This window comes from Pristiophorus japonicus, chromosome 19 (assembly GCF_044704955.1).
Source record: "Pristiophorus japonicus isolate sPriJap1 chromosome 19, sPriJap1.hap1, whole genome shotgun sequence".
NCBI classification, from domain to species: Eukaryota; Metazoa; Chordata; class Chondrichthyes; family Pristiophoridae; genus Pristiophorus; species Pristiophorus japonicus.
Genome location: NC_091995.1, coordinates 64,597,686 through 64,614,465, shown reverse-complemented (window position 1 = coordinate 64,614,465; position 16,780 = coordinate 64,597,686).

The following is a 16,780-nucleotide window of genomic DNA, read 5'->3' as shown; positions in this document are numbered from 1 at the left end:
ACTCCTGATCCTGAACCGGGTCCTGATCCTGAACTGGGTCCTGATCCTGAACCGGGTGCTGTTCCTGAACCGACACTTGATCCTGAACCAGGTCCTGATGCTGACCAACTCCTGATCCTGAACCGACTCCTGATCCTGCACCGGATCCTGATCCTGAATTGGGTCCTGATACTGAACCAACTCCTGATCTTGAACTGGGTCCTGATCCTGAACCTGGTCCTGATCCTGAACCAACTCCTGATCCTGAACCGGGTCCTGATTCTGAACCGGGTCCTGATCCTGAACCGACTCGTGATCCTGAACCGTGTCCTGATCCTGACCAACTCCTGATCCTGAACCGACTCCTGATCCTGCACAAGATCCTGATCCTGAATTGGGTCCTGATCCTGAACCAACTCCTGATCTTGAACCGGGTCCTGATCCTGAACCGAGTCCTGATCCTGAACCAACTCCTGATCTTGAACCCGGAACTGATCCTGAAATTAGTCCTGATGCTGCACCAGATCCTGATCTGAACTGGGTTCTCATCCTGAACCAACTCCTGAACCTGAACCAACTCCTGATCCTGAACCGGGTCCTGATTCTGAACCGGGTCCTGATCCTGAACCGACTCCTGATCCTGAACCGTGTCCTGATCCTGACCAACTCCTGATCCTGAACCGACTCCTGATCCTGCACCGGATCCTGATCCTGAATTTGGTCCTGATCCTGAACCAACTCCTGATCTTGAACCGGGTCCTGATCCTGAACCGAGTCCTGATCCTGAACCAACTCCTGATCTTGAACCCGGAACTGATCCTGAAATGATTCCTGATCCTGCACCTGATCCTGATCTGAACTGGGTTCTCGTCCTGAACCAACTCCTGAACCTGAATAGTGTCCTGATCATGAACCAACTCCTGATCCTGGAGCAACTCCTGATCCTGAACCAACTCCTGATCCTGAACCAACTCTTGATAATGAAACGGATCCTGATCCTGAACCGGGTCCTGACCCTGAACCGGATCCTGATCATGAACGAATGCCTGGTAATGAAACGGGTCCTGATCCTGAAGCAAATCTTGATCCTGAACCGGGTCCGGATCCTGACCAACACCTGATCCTGAACCAACACCTGATCCTGAACTGAGTCCTGATCCCGAACCGGGTCCTGACCCTGAACCGACTCCTGTTCCTGCACCGGGTACTGATCCTGAATTGGGTCCTGATCCTGATCCAACTCCTGATCTTGAACCGGGTCCTGATCCTGAACCGTATCCTGATCCTGAACCAACTCCTGGTCCTGAACCAACTCCTGATCCTGAACCGTGTCCTGATCCTGACCAACTCCTGATACTGAACCGACTCCTGATCCTGCACCGGATCCTGATCCTGAATTTGGTCCTGATCCTGAACCAAATCCTGATCTTGAACCGGTTCCTGATCCTGAACCGAGTCCTGATCCTGAACCAACTCCTGATCTTGAACCCGGAACTGATCCTGAAATGAGTCCTGATCCTGCACCAGATCCTGATCTGAACTGGGTTCTCATCCTGAACCAACTCCTTAACCTGAATCGTGTCCTGATCATGAACCAACTCCTGATCCTGGAGCAACTCCTGATCCTGAACCAACTCCTGATCCTGAACCAACTCTTGATAATGAAACGGATCCTGATCTTGAACAGGGTCCTGAACCTGAACCGGATCCTGATCATGAACTAACACCTGGTAATGAAACGGGTCCTGATCCTGAACCAACGCTTGAACCTGAACCGGGTCCTGATCCTGAACCGGATCCTGATCCTGAACTGGATCCTGATCTGAACTGGGTCCTGATACTGAAGCAAATCTTGATCCCGAACCGGGTCCTGACCCTGAACCGACTCCTGTTCTTGCACCGGGTACTGATCCTGAATTGGGTCCTGATCCTGAACCAACTCCTGATCCTGAACCGGATCGTGATCATGAAACGTGTCTTGACCCTGAACCGGGTCCTGATCTTGATCCAACTCCTGATCCTGAACCGGTTCCTGATCCTGAACCGGGTCTTGATCCTGAACCAACTCTTGATCCTGCACCGACTCCTAATCCTGAACCGGGTCCTGATCCTGAACCGGGTCCTGATCCTGAACCGGGTCCTGATCCTGAACCGTGTCCTGATCCTGACCAACTCCTTATCCTGAACCGACTCCTGATCTTACACCAGATCCTGATCCTGAATTGGGTCCTGATACTGAACCAACTCCTGATCTTGAACGGGCTCCGGATCCTGAACCGACTCCTGATCCTGAACCGGATCCTGAACCGGTTCCTGATCCTGAACCGGATCCTGATCTTGAACCGGATCCTGACCTGGGTCCTGATCCTGAACCGGATCCTGATGTGACCTGGGTCCTTTTCCTGAACCAACTCCTGATCCTGAACCGGGTCCTGATCCTGACCAACTCCTGATCTGATCCGGATCGTGACCCTGAACAGGGTCCTGATCCTGAACCGGATCCTGATGTGTACTGGGTCCTGATCCTGAACCAACTCCTGAACCTGCACCGGATCCTGATGTGAACTGGTTCCTGATCCTGACCAACTCCTTATCCCGAACCGGATCTGATGTGAACTGGGTCCTGATCCTGACCCAACTCCTGATCCTGAACCGAATCGTGATCATGAACCGTGTCTTGACCCTGAACCGGGTCCTGATCCTGAACCGGGTCCTGATCCTGAACCAACTCCTGATACTGAACCAGGTCCTGATCCTGAACCGGGACCTGATCCGGAATCGACTCCTGATCCTGAACCGTGTCCTGATCCTGACCAAATCCTGATCCTGAACCGACTCCTGATCCTGCACAGGATCCTGATCCTGAATTGGGTCCTGATCCTGAACCAACTCCTGATCTTGAACCGGGTCATGATCCTGAACCGTGTCCTGATCCTGAACCAACTCCTGATCTTGAACCGGGAACTGATCCTGAAATGAGTCCTGATCCTGCACCAGATCCTGATCTGAACTGGGTTCTCATCCTGAACCAACACCTGAAACTGAATCGACTCCTGATCCTGAACCGGGACCTCTTCCTGAACCAACTGCTGATCCTGAACCGGGTCCTGATCCTGAACTGGGTCCTTTTCCGGAACCGGGTCCTGATCCTGAACCGGATCCTGATCCTGAACCTGGTCCTGATCCTGAACCAACTCCTGATCCTGAAGCGACTCCTGATCCTGAACCGGGTCCTGAACCGACTCCTGATCCTGAACCGGGTCCTGATCCTGAACTGGGTCCTGATCCTGAACCGGGTGCTGTTCCTGAACCGACACTTGATCCTGAACCAGGTCCTGATGCTGACCAACTCCTGATCCTGAACCGACTCCTGATCCTGCACCGGATCCTGATCCTGAATTGGGTCCTGATACTGAACCAACTCCTGATCTTGAACTGGGTCCTGATCCTGAACCTGGTCCTGATCCTGAACCAACTCCTGATCCTGAACCGGGTCCTGATTCTGAACCGGGTCCTGATCCTGAACCGACTCGTGATCCTGAACCGTGTCCTGATCCTGACCAACTCCTGATCCTGAACCGACTCCTGATCCTGCACAAGATCCTGATCCTGAATTGGGTCCTGATCCTGAACCAACTCCTGATCTTGAACCGGGTCCTGATCCTGAACCGAGTCCTGATCCTGAACCAACTCCTGATCTTGAACCCGGAACTGATCCTGAAATTAGTCCTGATGCTGCACCAGATCCTGATCTGAACTGGGTTCTCATCCTGAACCAACTCCTGAACCTGAATCGTGTCCTGATCATGAACCAACTCCTGATCCTGGAGCAACTCCTGATCCTGAACCAACTCCTGATCCTGAACCAACTCTTGATAATGAAACGGATCCTGATCCTGAACCGGGTCCTGACCCTGAACCGGATCCTGGTCATGAACTAACTCCTGGTAATGAAACGGGTCCTGATCCTGAACCAACGCTTGAACCTGAACCGGGTCCTGATCCTGAACCGGATCCAGATCCTGAACTGGATCCTGATCTGAACTGGGTCCTGATCCTGAAGCAAATCTTGATCCTGAACCGGGTCCGGATCCTGACCAACACCTGATCCTGGACCAACTCCTGATCCTGAACTGAGTCCTGATCCAGAACCGGGTCCTGACCCTGAACCGACTCCTGTTCCTGCACCGGGTACTGATCCTGAATTGGGTCCTGATCCTGATCCAACTCCTGATCTTGAACCGGGTCCTGATCCTGAACCGGATCCTGATCCTGAACCAACTCCTGATCCTGAACCAACTCCTGATCCTGAACCGGGTCTTGATCTTGACCAACTCCTGATCCTGAACCGGATCGTGATCCTGAACCGGGTCCTGATCCTGAACAGGATCCTGATGTGAACTGGGTCCTGATCCTGAACCAACTCCTGAACCTGAACCGGATCCTGATGTGAACTGGGTCCTGATCCTGACCCGGGTCCTGATCCTGACCAACTCCTGATCCTGAACCGACTCCTGATCCTGCACCGGATCCTGATCCTGAATTGGGTCCTGATCATGAACCAACTCCTGATCTTGAACCGGGTACTGATCCTGAAATGAGTCCTGATTCTGCACCAGATCCTAATCCTGAACTGGATCCTGATCTGAACTGGGCCCTCATCCTGAATCAACTCCTGAACCTGAATCGGGTCCCGATCCTGAACCAAATCCTGATCCTGAAACAACTCCTGAAACTGAACCGGTTCATGATCCTGAACCGACTCCTGATCCTGAACCGGATCCTGATCCTGAACCAGATCCTGACCTTAACCGGCTCCTGATCCTGAACCGGATCCTGAACTGGGTCCTGATCCTGAACCGGATCCTGATCCTGAACCAACTCCTGATCCTGAACCGGGTCCTGATCCTGACCAACTCCTGGTCCTGAACCGGATCGTGATCCTGAAACGGGTCCTGATCCTGAACCGGATCCTGATGCGAACTGGGTCCTGATCCTGAACCAACTCCTGAACCTGAACCGGATCCTGATGTGAACTGGGTCCTGATCCTGACCAACTCCTTATCCCGAACCGGATCTGATGTGAACTGGGTCCTGATCCTGAACCAACTCCTGATCCTGAACTGAATCGTGATCCTGAACCGGGTCCTGATCTTGAACCGGGTCCTGATCCTGAACCGACTCCTGATCCTGAACCGACTCCTGATCCTGAACCGGGTCCTGATCTTGAACCGTGTCCTGATCCTGAACCAACTCCTGATCCTGAACCTGGTCCTGATCCTGAACCGGGACCTGATCCTGAACCAACTCCTGATCCTGAACCGGGTCCTGATCCTGAACCGACTCCTGATCCTGAACCGGGTCCTGATCCCGAACCAAGTCCTGATCCTCAACCGACTCCTAATCCTGAACCGGGTCCTGATCCTGAACCGACACTTGATCCTGAACCAGGTCCTGATGCTGACCAACTCCTGATCCTGAACCGACTCCTGATCCTGCACCGGATCCTGATCCTGAATTGGGTCCTGATACAGAACCAACTCCTGATCTTGAACCGGGTCCTGATCCTGAACCGGGTCCTGATCCTGAACCAACTCCTGATCCTGAACCGGGTCCTGATTCTGAACCGGGTCCTGATCCTGAACCGACTCCTGATCCTGAACCGTGTCCTGATCCTGACCAACTCCTGATCCTGAACCGACTCCTGATCCTGCACCGGATCCTGATCCTGAATTTGGTCCTGATCCTGAACCAACTCCTGATCTTGAACCGGGTCCTGATCCTGAACCGAGTCCTGATCCTGAACCAACTCCTGATCTTGAACCCGGAACTGATCCTGAAATGAGCCCTGATCCTGCACCTGATCCTGATCTGAACTGGGTTCTCGTCCTGAACCAACTCCTGAACCTGAATAGTGTCCTGATCATGAACCAACTCCTGATCCTGGAGCAACTCCTGATCCTGAACCAACTCCTGATCCTGAACCAACTCTTGATAATGAAACGGATCCTGATCCTGAACCGGGTCCTGACCCTGAACCGGATCCTGATCATGAACGAATGCCTGGTAATGAAACGGGTCCTGATCCTGAAGCAAATCTTGATCCTGAACCGGGTCCGGATCCTGACCAACACCTGATCCTGAACCAACACCTGATCCTGAACTGAGTCCTGATCCCGAACCGGGTCCTGACCCTGAACCGACTCCTGTTCCTGCACCGGGTACTGATCCTGAATTGGGTCCTGATCCTGATCCAACTCCTGATCTTGAACCGGGTCCTGATCCTGAACCGGATCCTGATCCTGAACCAACTCCTGATCCTGAACCAACTCCTGATCCTGAACCGTGTCCTGATCCTGACCAACTCCTGATACTGAACCGACTCCTGATCCTGCACCGGATCCTGATCCTGAATTTGGTCCTGATCCTGAACCAAATCCTGATCTTGAACCGGGTCCTGATCCTGAACCGAGTCCTGATCCTGAACCAACTCCTGATCTTGAACCCGGAACTGATCCTGAAATGAGTCCTGATCCTGCACCAGATCCTGATCTGAACTGGGTTCTCATCCTGAACCAACTCCTGAACCTGAATCGTGTCCTGATCATGAACCAACTCCTGATCCTGGAGCAACTCCTGATCCTGAACCAACTCCTGATCCTGAACCAACTCTTGATAATGAAACGGATCCTGATCCTGAACCGGGTCCTGAACCTGAACCGGATCCTGATCATGAACTAACACCTGGTAATGAAACGGGTCCTGATCCTGAACCAACGCTTGAACCTGAACCGGGTCCTGATCCTGAACCGGATCCTGATCCTGAACTGGATCCTGATCTGAACTGGGTCCTGATACTAAAGCAAATCTTGATCCCGAACCGGTTCCTGACCCTGAACCGACTCCTGTTCTTGCACCGGGTACTGATCCTGAATTGGGTCCTGATCCTGAACCAACTCCTGATCCTGAACCGGATCGTGATCATGAAACGTGTCTTGACCCTGAACCGGGTCCTGATCTTGATCCAACTCCTGATCCTGAACCGGTTCCTGATCCTGAACCGGGTCTTGATCCTGAACCAACTCCTGATCCTGCACCGACTCCTAATCCTGAACCGGGTCCTGATCCTGAACCGGGTCCTGATCCTGAACCGGGTCCTGATCCTGAACCGTGTCCTGATCCTGCCCAACTACTGACCTGAACTGACTCCTGACCTTGCACAGGATCCTGATCTTGAATTGGGTCCTGATACTGAACCTACTCCTGATCTTGAACCGGGTCCTGATCCTGAACCGGGTCCTGTTCCTGAACTGACTCCTGACACTGAACCATGTCCTGATCCTGACCAACTCCTTATCCTGAACCGACTCCTGATCTTACACCAGATCCTGATCCTGAATTGGGTCCTGATACTGAACCAACTCCTGATCTTGAACGGGCTCCGGATCCTGAACCGACTCCTGATCCTGAACCGGATCCTGAACCGGTTCCTGATCCTGAACCGGATCCTGATCTTGAACCGGATCCTGACCTGGGTCCTGATCCTGAACCGGATCCTGATGTGACCTGGGTCCTTTTCCTGAACCAACTCCTGATCCTGAACCGGGTCCTGATCCTGACCAACTCCTGATCTGATCCGGATCGTGACCCTGAACAGGGTCCTGATCCTGAACCGGATCATGATGTGTACTGGGTCCTGATCCTGAACCAACTCCTGAACCTGCACCGGATCCTGATGTGAACTGGTTCCTGATCCTGACCAACTCCTTATCCCGAACCGGATCTGATGTGAACTGGGTCCTGATCCTGACCCAACTCCTGATCCTGAACCGAATCGTGATCATGAACCGTGTCTTGACCCTGAACCGGGTCCTGATCCTGAACCGGGTCCTGATCCTGAACCAACTCCTGATACTGAACCAGGTCCTGATCCTGAACCGGGACCTGATCCGGAATCGACTCCTGATCCTGAACCGTGTCCTGATCCTGACCAAATCCTGATCCTGAACCGACTCCTGATCCTGCACAGGATCCTGATCCTGAATTGGGTCCTGATCCTGAACCAACTCCTGATCTTGAACCGGGTCCTGATCCTGAACCGTGTCCTGATCCTGAACCAACTCCTGATCTTGAACCGGGAACTGATCCTGAAATGAGTCCTGATCCTGCACCAGATCCTGATCTGAACTGGGTTCTCATCCTGAACCAACACCTGAAACTGAATCGACTCCTGATCCTGAACCGGGACCTCTTCCTGAACCAACTGCTGATCCTGAACCGGGTCCTGATCCTGAACTGGGTCCTTTTCCGGAACCGGGTCCTGATCCTGAACAGGATCCTGATCCTGAACCTGGTCCTGATCCTGAACCAACTCCTGATCCTGAAGCGACTCCTGATCCTGAACCGGGTCCTGAACCGACTCCTGATCCTGAACCGGGTCCTGATCCCGAACCAAGTCCTGATCCTGAACCGACTCCTAATTCTGAACCGGGTCCTGATCCTGAACTGGGTCCTGATCCTGAACCGGGTGCTGTTCCTGAACCGACACTTGATCCTGAACCAGGTCCTGATGCTGACCAACTCCTGATCCTGAACCGACTCCTGATCCTGCACCGGATCCTGATCCTGAATTGGGTCCTGATACTGAACCAACTCCTGATCTTGAACTGGGTCCTGATCCTGAACCTGGTCCTGATCCTGAACCAACTCCTGATCCTGAACCGGGTCCTGATTCTGAACCGGGTCCTGATCCTGAACCGACTCGTGATCCTGAACCGTGTCCTGATCCTGACCAACTCCTGATCCTGAACCGACTCCTGATCCTGCACAAGATCCTGATCCTGAATTGGGTCCTGATCCTGAACCAACTCCTGATCTTGAACCGGGTCCTGATCCTGAACCGAGTCCTGATCCTGAACCAACTCCTGATCTTGAACCCGGAACTGATCCTGAAATTAGTCCTGATCCTGCACCAGATCCTGATCTGAACTGGGTTCTCATCCTGAACCAACTCCTGAACCTGAATCGTGTCCTGATCATGAACCAACTCCTGATCCTGGAGCAACTCCTGATCCTGAACCAACTCCTGATCCTGAACCAACTCTTGATAATGAAACGGATCCTGATCCTGAACCGGGTCCTGACCCTGAACCGGATCCTGGTCATGAACTAACTCCTGGTAATGAAACGGGTCCTGATCCTGAACCAACGCTTGAACCTGAACCGGGTCCTGATCCTGAACCGGATCCAGATCCTGAACTGGATCCTGATCTGAACTGAGTCCTGATCCTGAAGCAAATCTTGATCCTGAACCGGGTCCGGATCCTGACCAACACCTGATCCTGGACCAACTCCTGATCCTGAACTGAGTCCTGATCCCTAACCGGGTCCTGACCCTGAACCGACTCCTGTTCCTGCACCGGGTACTGATCCTGAATTGGGTCCTGATCCTGATCCAACTCCTCATCTTGAACCGGGTCCTGATCCTGAACCGGATCCTGATCCTGAACCAACTCCTGATCCTGAACCAACTCCTGATCCTGAACCGGGTCTTGATCTTGACCAACTCCTGATCCTGAACCGGATCGTGATCCTGAACCGGGTCCTGATCCTGAACAGGATCCTGATGTGAACTGGGTCCTGATCCTGAACCAACTCCTGAACCTGAACCGGATCCTGATGTGAACTGGGTCCTGATCCTGAACCAACTCCTGATCCTGAACCGGATCGTGATCATCAAACGTGTCTTGACCCTGAACCGGGTCCTGATCCTGATCCAACTCCTGATCCTGAACCGGTTCCTGATCCTGAACCGGGTCCTGATCCTGAACCAACTCCTGATCCTGCACCGACTCCTAATCCTGAACCGGGTCCTGATCCTGAACCGGGTCCTGATCCTGAACCGTGTCCTGATCCTGCTCAACTCCTGACCTGAACCGACTCCTGACCTTGCACAGGATCCTGATCCTGAATTGGGTCCTGATCCTGAACCTACTCCTAATCTTGAACCGGGTCCTGATCCTGAACCGGGTCCTGATCCTGAACCAACTCCTGATCTTGAACCGGGAACTGATCCTGAAATGAGTCCTGATCCTGCACCAGATCCTGATCTGAACTGGGTTCTCATCCTGAACCAACTCCTGAAACTGAATCGACTCCTGATCCTGAACCGGGACCTGATCCTGAACCGACTCCTGAACCTCAACCGGGTCCTGATCCTGAACGGGTTCCTTATTCTGAACAGTGTCCTGACCCTGAACCGAATCCTGAGCCTGAACCTGGTCCTGATCCTGAACCAACTCCTGATCCTGAAGCGACTCCTGATCCTGAACCGTGTCCTGATCCTGAACCGGGTCCTGATCCTGAACCGACTCCTGATCCTGAACCGACTCCTGATCCTGAACCGGGTCCTGATCTTGAACCAGGTCCTGATCCTGAACCAACTCCTGATCCTGAACCTGGTCCTGATCCTGAATCGGGTCCTGATCCTGAACCAACTCCTGATCCTGAACCGGGTCCTGATAATGAACTGGATCTTGATCCTGAACCGGAACCTAGTCCTGAAATGCGTCCTGATCCTAAACCGGGTCCTGATACTGAACCAACTCCTGATCCTGAACCAACTCATGATCCTGAACCGGGTCCTGATCCTGAACTGGATCTTCAGCCTGAACCGGATCCTGACCTGAACCGGGTCCTGATCCTGAACCGGATCCTGATCCTGAACCGGGTCCTGATCCTGACCAACTCCTGATCCTCAACCAACTCCTGATCCTGAACCGGATCGTGATCCTGAACCGGGTCCTGATCCTGAACCGGGTCTTGATCCTGAAATGAGTCCTGATCCTGAACGAACTCCTGATCCTGAACCAGGTCCTGATCCTGAAATGGGTCCTGATCCTGAACCAACTCCTGATCCTGAACAGGGTGCTGATCCTGAACCAACTCCTGATCCTGAACCAACTCCAGATCCTGAACGGGGTCATGATCCTGAACGGGGTCCTGATCCTGAACCGACTCCTGATCCTGCACCGGGTCCTGATCCTGAACCGGGTCCTGATGCTGAACCAACTCCTGATCCTGAACCAACTCCTGATCTTGAACCGGGTACTGATCCTGAACAGGGTCATGATCCTGAACTGGATCCTGACCTGAACTGGGTCCGGATCCTGAATCGGATCCTGATCCTGAAATAAGTCCTCATCCTTCACCAGATCCTAATCCTGAACTGGATCATAATCTGAACTGTGTCCTGATTTTGAACCAACTCCTGAACCTGAATCGGGTCCTGATCCTGAACCAACTCCTGACCCTGAACCGGGTCCTGATCCTGAAACAACTCCTGATCCTGAACCGGGTCCTGATCCTGAACCGGATCCTGATGTGAACTGGGTCCTGATCCTGAACCAACTCCTGAACCTGATCCGGATCCTGATGTGAACTGGGTCCTGATCCTGACCAACTCCTTAACCAGAACCGGATCCTGATGTGAACTGGGTCCTGATCCTGAACCAACTCCTGATCCTGAACCGGATCGTGATCATGAACCGTGTCTTGACCCTGAACCGGGTCCTGATCCTGAACTAACTCCTGATCCTGAACCGGTTCCGGATCCTGAACCGGGTCCTGATCCTGAACCAACTCCTGATCCTGCACCGACTCCTAATCCTGAAACGGGTCCTGATCCTGAACCGGGTCCTGATCCTGAACCGGGTCCTGATCCTGCCCAACTCCTGATCCTGAACCGACTCCTGACCTTGCACAGGATCCTGATCCTGAATTGGGTCCTGATCCTGAACCAACTCCTGATCTTGAACCGGGTCCTGATCCTGAACCGGGTCCTGATCCTGAGCCAACTCCTGATCTTGAACCGGGAACTGATCCTGAAATGAGTCCTGATCCTGCACCAGATCCTGATCTGAACCGGGACCTGATCCTGAACCGACTCCTGAACCTGAACCGGGTCCTGATCCTGAACTGGGTCCTTATACTGAACCGGGTCCTGATACTGAACCGAATCCTGATCCTGAACCTTGTCCTGATCCTGAACCAACTCCTGATCCTGAAGCGACTCCTGATCCTGAACCGTGTCCTGATCCTGAACCGGGTCCTGATCCTGAACCGACTCCTGATCCTGAACCGACTCCTGATCCTGAACCGGGTCCTGATCTTGAACCGTGTCCTGATCCTGAACCAACTCCTGATCCTGAACCTGGTCCTGATCCTGAATCGGTTCCTGATCCTGAACCAACTCCTGATCCTGAACCGGGTCCTGATCATGAACTGGGTCTTGATCCTGAACCGGATCCTAATCCTGAAATGCGTCCTGATCCTGAACCGGGTCCTGATACTGAACCAACTCCTGATCCTGAACCAACTCATGATCCTGAACCGGGTCCTGATCCTGAACTGAATGTTCATCCTGAACCGGATCCTGACCCAAACCGGGTCCTGATCCTGAACCGGATCCTGATCCTGAACCGGGTCCTGATCCTGACCAACTCCTGATCCTCAACCAACTCCTGATCCTGAACCGGATCGTGATCCTGAACCGGGTCCTGATCCTGAACCGGGTCCTGATCCTGAAATGAGTCCTGATCCTGAACGAACTCCTGATCCTGAACCAGGTCCTGATCCTGAACTGGGTCCTGATCCTGAACCAACTCCTGATCCTGAACAGGGTGCTGATCCTGAACCAACTCCTGATCCTGAAACAAATCCAGATCCTGAACGGAGTCCTTATCCTGAACGGGGTCCTGATCCTGAAACGACTCCTGATCCAGCACCCGGGTCCTGATCCTGAACCGGGTCCTGATGCTGAACCAACTCCTGATCCTGAACCAACTCCTGATCTTGAACCGGGTACTGATCCTGAACTGGGTCATGATCCTGAACTGCATACTGACCTGAACTGGGTCCTGATCCTGAATCGGATCCTGATCCTGAAATAAGTCCTCATCCTTCACCAGATCCTAATCCTGAACTGGATCATAATCTGAACTGTGTCCTGATTCTGAACCAACTCCTGAACCTGAATCGGGTCCTGATCCTGAACTAACTCCTGAGCCTGAACCGGGTCCTGATCCTGAACCAACTCCTGATACTGAACCGACTCCTGATCCTGAACCGGGTCCTGATCCTGACCCGGGTCCTGATCCTGACCAACTCCTGATCCTGAACCGACTCCTGATCCTGCACCGGATCCTGATCCTGAATTGGGTCCTGATCATGAACCAACTCCTGATCTTGAACCGGGTACTGATCCTGAAATGAGTCCTGATTCTGCACCAGATCCTAATCCTGAACTGGATCCTGATCTGAACTGGGCCCTCATCCTGAATCAACTCCTGAACCTGAATCGGGTCCCGATCCTGAACCAAATCCTGATCCTGAAACAACTCCTGAACCTGAACCGGTTCCTGATCCTGAACCGACTCCTGATCCTGAACCGGATCCTGATCCTGAACCAGATCCTGACCTTAACCGGCTCCTGATCCTGAACCGGATCCTGAACTGGGTCCTGATCCTGAACCGGATCCTGATCCTGAACCAACTCCTGATCCTGAACCGGGTCCTGATCCTGACCAGCTCCAGGTCCTGAACCGGATCGTGATACTGAAACGGGTCCTGATCCTGAACCGGATCCTGATGCGAACTAGGTCCTGATCCTGAACCAACTCCTGAACCTGAACCGGATCCTGATGTGAACTGGGTCCTGATCCTGACCAACTCCTTATCCCGAACCGAATCTGATGTGAACTGGGTCCTGATCCTGAACCAACTCCTGATCCTGAACTGAATCGTGATCCTGAACCGGGTCCTGATCTTGAACCGGGTCCTGATCCTGAACCGACTCCTGATCCTGAACCGACTCCTGATCCTGAACCGGGTCCTGATCTTGAACCGTGTCCTGATCCTGAACCAACTCCTGATCCTGAACCTGGTCCTGATCCTGAACCGGGACCTGATCCTGAACCAACTCCTGATCCTGAACCGGGTCCTGATCCTGAACCGACTCCTGATCCTGAACCGGGTCCTGATCCCGAACCAAGTCCTGATCCTCAACCGACTCCTAATCCTGAACCGGGTCCTGATCCTGAACCGACACTTGATCCTGAACCAGGTCCTGATGCTGACCAACTCCTGATCCTGAACCGACTCCTGATCCTGCACCGGATCCTGATCCTGAATTGGGTCCTGATACAGAACCAACTCCTGATCTTGAACCGGGTCCTGATCCTGAACCGGGTCCTGATCCTGAACCAACTCCTGATCCTGAACCGGGTCCTGATTCTGAACCGGGTCCTGATCCTGAACCGACTCCTGATCCTGAACCGTGTCCTGATCCTGACCAACTCCTGATCCTGAACCGACTCCTGATCCTGCACCGGATCCTGATCCTGAATTTGGTCCTGATCCTGAACCAACTCCTGATCTTGAACCGGGTCCTGATCCTGAACCGAGTCCTGATCCTGAACCAACTCCTGATCTTGAACCCGGAACTGATCCTGAAATGAGTCCTGATCCTGCACCTGATCCTGATCTGAACTGGGTTCTCATCCTGAACCAACTCCTGAACCTGAATCGTGTCCTGATCATGAACCAACTCCTGATCCTGGAGCAACTCCTGATCCTGAACCAACTCCTGATCCTGAACCAACTCTTGATAATGAAACGGATCCTGATCCTGAACCGGGTCCTGACCCTGAACCGGATCCTGATCATGAACTAATGCCTGGTAATGAAACGGGTCCTGGTCCTGAAGCAAATCTTGATCCTGAACCGGGTCCGGATCCTGACCAACACCTGATCCTGAACCAACTCCTGATCCTGAACTGAGTCCTGATCCCGAACCGGGTCCTGACCCTGAACCGACTCCTGTTCCTGCACCGGGTACTGATCCTGAATTGGGTCCTGATCCTGATCCAACTCCTGATCTTGAACCGGGTCCTGATCCTGAACCGGATCCTGATCCTGAACCAACTCCTGATCCTGAACCAACTCCTGATCCTGAACCGGGTCCTGATCTTGACCAACTCCTGATCCTGAACCGGATCGTGATCCTGAACCGGGTCCTGATCCTGAACCGGATCCTGATGTGAACTGGGTCCTGATCCTGAACCAACTCCTGAACCTGAACCGGATCCTGATGTGAACTGGGTCCTGATCCTGACCAACTCCTTATCCAGAACCGGATCCTGATGTGAACTGGGTCCTGATCCTGAACCAACTCCTGATCCTGAACCGGATCGTGATCATGAACCGTGTCTTGACCCTGAACCGGGTCCTGATCCTGATCCAACTCTTGATCCTGAACCGGTTCCTGATCCTGAACCGGGTCCTGATCCTGAACCAACTCCTGATCCTGCACCTACTCCTAATCCTGAACCGGGTCCTGATCCTGAACCGGGTCCTGATCCTGAACCGTGTCCTGATCCTGCCCAACTCCTGACCTGAACCGACTCCTGACTTTGCACAGGATCCTGATCCTGAATTGGGTCCTGATCCTGAACCAACTCCTGATCTTGAACCGGGTCCTGATCCTGAACCGGGTCCTGATCCTGAACCAACTCCTGATCTTGAACCGGGATCTGATCCTGAAATGAGTCCTGATCCTGCACCAGATCCTGATCTGAACTGGGTTCTCATCCTGAACCAACTCCTGAAACTGAATCGACTCCTGATCCTGAACCGGGACCTGATCCTGAACCGACTCCTGAACCTGAACCGGGTCCTGATCCTGAACTGGGTCCTTATTCTGAACCGTGTCCTGATCCTGAACCGAATCCTGATCCTGAACCTGGTCCTGATCCTGAACCAACTCCTGATCCTGAAGCGACTCCTGATCCTGAACCGTGTCCTGATCCTGAACCGGGTCCTGATCCTGAACCGACTCCTGATCCTGAACCGACTCCTGATCCTGAACCGGGTCCTGATCTTCAACCAGGTCCTGATCCTGAACCAACTCCTGATCCTGAACCTGGTCCTGATCCTGAATCGGGTCCTGATCCTGAACCGACTCCTGATCCTGCACCCGGGTCCTGATCCTGAACCGGGTCCTGATGCTGAACCAACTCCTGATCCTGAACCAACTCCTGATCTTGAACCGGGTACTGATCCTGAACTGGGTCATGATCCTGAACTGCATACTGACCTGAACTGGGTCCTGATCCTGAATCGGATCCTGATCCTGAAATAAGTCCTCATCCTTCACCAGATCCTAATCCTGAACTTGATCTTAATCTGAACTGTGACCTGATTCTGAACCAACTCCTGAACCTGAATCGGGTCCTGATCCTGAACTAACTCCTGAGCCTGAACCGGGTCCTGATCCTGAACCAACTCCTGATACTGAACCGACTCCTGATCCTGAACCGGGTCCTGATCCTGACCCGGGTCCTGATCCTGACCAACTCCTGATCCTGAACCGACTCCTGATCCTGCACCGGATCCTGATCCTGAATTGGGTCCTGATCATGAACCAACTCCTGATCTTGAACCGGGTACTGATCCTGAAATGAGTCCTGATTCTGCACCAGATCCTAATCCTGAACTGGATCCTGATCTGAACTGGGCCCTCATCCTGAATCAACTCCTGAACCTGAATCGGGTCCCGATCCTGAACCAAATCCTGATCCTGAAACAACTCCTGAACCTGAACCGGTTCCTGATCCTGAACCGACTCCTGATCCTGAACAGGATCCTGATCCTGAACCAGATCCTGACCTTAACCGGCTCCTGATCCTGAACCGGATCCTGAACTGGTCCTGATCCTGAACCGGATCCTGATCCTGAACCAACT